The sequence below is a fragment of the Dipodomys merriami genome, unplaced genomic scaffold, assembly GCF_024711535.1.
Source record: "Dipodomys merriami isolate MVZ:Mamm:240054 unplaced genomic scaffold, mDipMer1.0.p SCAF_30, whole genome shotgun sequence".
NCBI classification, from domain to species: Eukaryota; Metazoa; Chordata; class Mammalia; order Rodentia; family Heteromyidae; genus Dipodomys; species Dipodomys merriami.
In genome coordinates, this window is record NW_027204493.1 from 12,968,855 (window position 1) to 12,975,657 (window position 6,803).

The following is a 6,803-nucleotide window of genomic DNA, read 5'->3' on the forward strand; positions in this document are numbered from 1 at the left end:
GAATGAAGCACTTCAGATATCATTCAACTATGTATGTCTATTTGAATGCCAAGGAATAGCTTATTCTTGAGATTTAGCTCCTTGTATTCCAAATTAGTTGGTACTTTCTAAATTAAGTAAAATCTCTGTATATCAGAATCTTTGTATATTCCATTTAGATGGTATTCTAATTTCTTATGCTGGTGATCTGTTTGATTGGATACCTGAATAGTAATGTCTCCATTTTTTTCCCACAGCAATGCTGAGATTGTGTTCAAAATTGGATTCTGATTCATTACTGGAAACTTTACCACCTAAATCAATCCTCTGAAAGCCCTAAAGCCAAAGTGATTGTCAAGCTACATTCCTTAGATATCAGCAGATTATGCTACCAAATCCTGACATGCATTGGAAGACAATGCTTTATCATCTGGAATAATTAGATCTCAGAAAAGCTCTTAGAGAACTCTTGGCTTCCTCAAATACTTTTCACCTATTTTGCCAACATTAATAAAAGTAAAAATCTATAGTCTATATCAGTAGTCTAGCAAGAATGCAGAAAGGGAATTCAAGGGAATGTGGAAAGTGATCATAAAGAATGTAGTTCTAGGATCTATGCACAGGAAAATGCACACCCGATGTGAGCCTTTTGGCTAGAAGTATATAGCAACACAATCCAAATTTATTAGTAAATTCCAAAGACAGTAAAAATGTCTCTCTTTTGTATTGAATGTGGCTTGAAATAAACTGGCCACTATCCAGGGGTGTGGACATCCTTTTTGCTATGAACCTTTCCATTCCAATGACATATTTTATAATGGGATTTGACATATAATACAAACATAGTTCCTAAAGCATGTAATATCTATGTCAAGGACTAACTATATTAAAATTAATACAGCTTATTTCCTCCATTTTAAATCTATGTATTGTCCTACCAATTGTTACCAACTGGTTTTCTAATGTTAATGATCTTTATAGGATGATTGGATAATACCAATTTATATTTTTGGTGCCAGGGGTCATTTTCACTAGAATGTAGTAGATTGTTCAAAAAGACATGGTTGGCTAATAAAAGTTAGATGTCTATTTGTAAGATTTGTCAATATTTTTTGAATGCACAGAATAATGTGTTAGAAATTTGAAAATTCTGTTTATCACATTTGAGAAAAATAGGGTAGTTGAACTTAGGACTTTCATATTCTGAAGTTTGAACTCAATTTCAGATACTTTGATGAGGTAACATACTTACTCGTAAGTTGTTGAAATGACATTAAAACAAGGTTATCTATTCACAATTTGTGAATAGAATCATACTGAAATGTGCATACTTTTTACATAATCCATAACTCTAATAGGCAAATAGTTTTATAGGCAAACTAAAGATAAGACTTTCTTTAAGTGACTGAGAATATAGTTTTACTTTCCTTGTAGTACAATTCTACCTAAGAGAAATTGAGCAGAGGGCTAGCAATACTGATTGCAAAAATGTATCCTTGGGCATTAAGATAACAGTTAAAATTCCAGGAGAAGTGTTCATACCTTTACTCTTCTTTTGTAGGTAGGAATTTTATAGGTAGAAATTCACATACTTTCGTGTGTGTGTGTGTGTGTGTGTGTGTGTGTGTGTGTGTGTGTGTGTGTGTGTGTGTGTGTGTGTGTGTGTGTGTGTGTGTTTATTGATGTGACTAAAGCTGAGCATTTGGCTTTTAAACCTTTGGAAATGGTTTGCACGAAGAATTTGGAGGAGCTTGGTGGCCAGAGTTACTGCTGTAAGCAGAGAGTAGTGGGTGTTTCTAGTGGGTATTAAACAAGAGCATGATGAGGATAGAAATGTGGAGAGTAAAGAGTAGGCTTAAAAGATTTCAGATAGGCCTAAGGATTCTTGCCAACTGGAAGAGTGATCATCCATGTTACCTATTGGCAAAAAGTTTATCTATAATTTACATGTTCTGAGCTTTTGTGAAAGGTTGAGTTTAAAGTGACAGAATAACAATCTGGTATAGGAGATTTCAAGGCAGCCCAGCCACCAGCCTGCAGCATGGTTATTGCTCTCTCTTTCTAGCTAGGCTTACAGTGGGAATTCGGAGCAAAGAAAAGACTTTTGACAGAAACTCTTTTGAATAACTTGAAGTTTGTCAGATAAATCCAAGTAAAGTTGAGTCTAAGGAAGTCATTATTTTCTAAAGAGATTGGCAACATTAAAAAGAAGCCAAGAGTTTTTTGAGGACTCTGCACACTGCTTTCAAGAGTAGTTGAACAAACTTAAATTCCCATCAACAGTGTAAGAGAGATTCTTTTGGCTCCATCTCACCAACGTTTGTTACTGGTTTTCTTGATAATGGCCATTGTAACTGGTATGAGGAAGAATCTCAGCATTGTTTTTATTTGCAATTCCCTTTGACCAGTGATGTTGAACATTCTTCATTTTCACTTGTTCTTCTGAAAAGTACCTTTATATTGACTATAGCACTAAATATATTTGTCAATACATTTTTCACAATTCTCATTCTCTTAGAATAAATTCTTCAATGTAGAACTTTACTTCGGGGATATTCACATTTAATTTATTTTTAATTATGTAATTTACCTAAAAATGCAATCGATGTATACCACTTTGAAGTGTAAAGTCAATGAGTTTTGATAAATGTGTTCAGACAAACATACTCATGTAACTCCCATTAAACTCAAGATACAGGTTATATTATATACAAACTTGATTTGTGAGCATTTATAGTCAACTCCAACCTCACCATTAGTCTTAGAAAATCACTTGCTCAAAACAAAAAAAGAAAAAGAAAAAGAAAATCACTTGCTCATCAATGTTGATTTGAGTTTCTTTGTATTCATAGTATTCATAGGAATGGAGTCCTATAATATGAGCCATTTGTGTCTAGCTTCTTTCATTCAGCATGATTTTTGTATTAATCTACATTATTGTATTTATCTGTAGCTCATTCTTCTCATAATGAACAATGTTCCATAGTATGGATTTACCTGGTCATAAAAATTTGAGTCAGTTCCAGCTTAGACGATGATGAATAAAGATGTCTTTGTTTACATGGAAGTATTTGTAAGAAGTTTTATTTCTCTTGGGTAGATATATTAGAACGTAATTACTGAGTTGGGTTATAAATATGTCTTTATATAAACCTGCCTGATTGTTTTCTATTTTTTTATTGTGAGAATACCGTACAGAGGAGTTACAATTACATGGGCAAGATAACGAGTACATTTCTTATCAAGCATTGTTGCCTCCTCATTGTTTCCCAGCCTGATTGTTTTCTAAAGTGAATTTTCCATTTTGTATACCTACCAGGGATGTGGGAATTCATATTTCTTATGTCCTCATCAATACTTGCTTTTGTCAGTCTCCTATGTTTTAGGTACTTTTTGAGATGCATCATATAGTATTTCATTGTGCTTTTCACTTGTATTTTTCTGATAAATAGTATTGTTTAATCCATTCTCATGTGCTTATTTGTCATTTTTATGTCTTCTTTTGGCATGTATATTCTGATTTTTCCTCTTTCTAACTGAGACATTTCTATCCCTATATTGTAATTATTACATATTCTGGGTACAACTTCCATGAAAAATATACATGCTGTGAATGTTTTCACCCAGTCTATAACTTTTCTTTTCATTTAAAAATATCACATTTTTACAAACTGGAAGGGTTTTTTAGTGTTGAGTTTATAAAATTTTTAACGGATCAGGATTTTTGCATTCTGTTTAGGAAGTCATTTACTATTTCAAAGTTATGAAGACTTTTTCTTCTAGCAGTTTTATATTTTTAGTTTTTGTGTTTAAGTTTCTGATCCATTTTGAAATATTTTTTACATGTGTGTAAATTTTATCTATAGTACAGGCTTTTTAAAAAAAAGACTTTCCAGTACTGTTTTTTTTTTTAAAGATTGTCTTTCCCCACTACATTGCTTTGGCACACATGTTGAAGATCAATTGCCCAATTGGTCATACTGTTGTATTTCATTAACCTACATGTAAACATTTTTCATTAATTACTTTGTGGTTTTTTAATAGTTTGCAAAAGGATTTCAATCCAACATCTCAATTGCTGTGTACAATGCATCTTGATCAGTGCCACCAATCCATCACTCACTCCTCATCTATCCCATCCCCACTTGTTTTCTCAAGTTTCCCAATTCAGTTTTAAATATGTATGTAATACTCATCTGCCTCAGAGAAGGCATGTTTCAGTTTCTTAGTATTTATTTTGTTGTCTGTTAATTGTACAATGACATTGCAGCATGGAAATCCAGAATGCATTGTTTAAACACCACAAAATGGTTGGCAGCGCATTCAGCATATACACATTATCAGTACCAAGGGTTTTGTCCATCCTTGCCAAAAGGAGTGAAAGCCGTTCTCTTCTATACAACACTACATGTTCACTATGCGAGTCATCAACTGTCTTACTTGTTCTTGTCCTAACGTAAGGTTAGAAGTAGTGTGAGCTTTCAACTTTCGAGTTATTTTTTTCAACTTTGTTTTAATAATTGTAAGACCATTGCACAAATATAAATATTTGAAGTCATTTGTGCTGTCTTCTAAAATTGCTGCCCACTTGAATTGGTGTCAATTTGGGGAAAATTTGCATGGCAGCAATACCGAGTCTTCCAATCCATCAGAACATTTCTCCAAATTTTAAAGTTCTATTTGAGTTTTCCTAGAAATAGTTTTAACACTACAATGTTATCATCTTACATATATTTTTATATTTACCTATAAGTGTTCCATATTTTAGGGCTAATAAAAAATAAAAATTTTGACATTTTATTTTCAAATTGCTTATAGTTAGTATATGAAAATGTGATTGAATTTTGTATATTAATATCACATCAAAGAATTTTCTAAATTCCCTTTTTCAGTAATGATCATTTCTTAGTATTTTTACAGATATAACCATATATTCTGAAAATTTTTTTAAATCCTATTTTTCAGTCTTTATGCTTCTTGTTTTATTTGCTTGTCATTTTCCACAGGTCATGATATTCAATAAAATGACAAATAGAAATTATAAAATTGAACAGCCTTGCCTTATTTCTTCTTTTTTGGCAGAACTGGGCTTTGAACTCAGGACCTTGTGCTTACTAAACAAGTGTTTTACTACTTGAATGATGCTCCCAGTCATCTCTATTTTCATTATACTTTGAATTAAGTCGTTTTCCCTCATGGTAGCCTGAACCAGGGTTCATTTTGTACCAGCTAACATAAGGTCTTGTGACTCTTCAAACAGAATGGCCTTGAGCTATAATCCTCTTACTCCCTGCCTCCCGAATAACTAGGATTAAAGACATGAGCCACTCCATCTAGTTGCCTTCTTTCTAATCTCATAAATCAGTCCTTCAGGAATTGTGTTGCTTATAAATTTTCATAGATGCCATTTCCAGTTTGAAGAGTTTCCATACATTTCGTTTGACAAATAACTGTTCTGAATAATGTTAAACTTAGTCAAATATTTTTTTCTTCATTTGTTAAAACAATCATATTGTTTTATTCCACATATTGTTTATTTCAATAATATAGTGTATTACACTAAGAGATTTTTTTAATGTCAAAACAACCTTTTATTGCTGAGATAGATCCTACATGGCCATAACAAATTGTCTTCAGACATAACTGAATCCAATTTGCTAAATTCTCATACAATGAATTTGGCAATTTCATACCACTTTTTTCCCCTAAAGACAACATGCTAAGACATGGAATAAAATGATGGACTATACAAGTTTTGGGGGTCACAATCTCTTCTCAGAAGCCTAAGTTCCATAAGTATATATATATATATATATATATATATATATATATATATAATTGTTATTGTAAAGGTGATGTACAGAAGGATTACAGTTATGTAAGTCAGGCAATGTGTACTCTTCCATCAGAAAGAACAATATTGTACCATTAGGAAAGAAATGAAAATTCTTGGGAAAAAAATGTATTAAGCAGAGTAAGCCAGACCCCAAAGAAATACTATTTCCCTCATTTGTGGTAACAAGAAGGTGCTTATAAACCTACCAGCACACTAGATGGTAAAAGAAAATGCACTAACACATGATAAATTATACGGGTCTCTAGATATTCACACAGTGAGACCAAAGTCCCTTCTTCATTATCCCAAATTTTTCCTTTTTGTTTCCCAGCTTGAAGGTATAGTGTCTGTTTGCTATAATCGTGATCTCTGGGTTACCTCTGAGTTGCTTTTCTGCTTTTCCAGTTTTTCAACTGTTCTCTGACTGATATCCTGAATTCAAGTTTATCTACTATGGTTACTCTGTTCTTGACAGAATCTACCTGAAATGGCCATTTGCTGAAAGACAATAGGTCAACCTATGTCTTGTGTTGAGGAAAATGATGACAACTTGCAGTGGGTCCTTTGATGAGGTAGAGTTAAAACTGATAGATGATGCAAAAGTGGGTATTACACTGAACTCTACAAATTCTCAGTAGCAGCATTTGTGTCATTTCTGGTGGCCAAGTTGTAGGAGGCCAAGATAGGTCAAATATGTGAGATGATCAGAGGTTGCTGAGTGCATGAAGCAAGGTTATCGAAAATGCTGCCAGAAAAGTTTTTCATCAGGAAAGCACTTTGAATAAAATCCAGGACACAATAAAACTTCTTGTTTCCCCAGAGAAATTTAACTGCATAAGCATATAAGTAGACAATGAGAATAAAGCTATTTTATACAAGGGTTTAGAAGTAATAAGACTACCCTGTTCTTTCAAATTGGTCTCAAGTCTCGATGTAATGGTAAGTCATTATCATATGCTCAAATATCTTTTGAGTCATCATTTGGATT

General features: G+C 32.9%; 1 non-coding gene across 1 annotated transcript; it reads right to left on the reverse strand.

Moving 5' to 3' along the window:
- Positions 1-4,260: 4,260 nt before the first annotated feature.
- LOC138840827 (U6atac minor spliceosomal RNA) lies at positions 4,261-4,384 on the reverse strand. Its single transcript, XR_011376234.1, has one exon. It is a non-coding gene; the product is annotated as a U6atac minor spliceosomal RNA (small nuclear RNA).
- Positions 4,385-6,803: the final 2,419 nt, after the last annotated feature.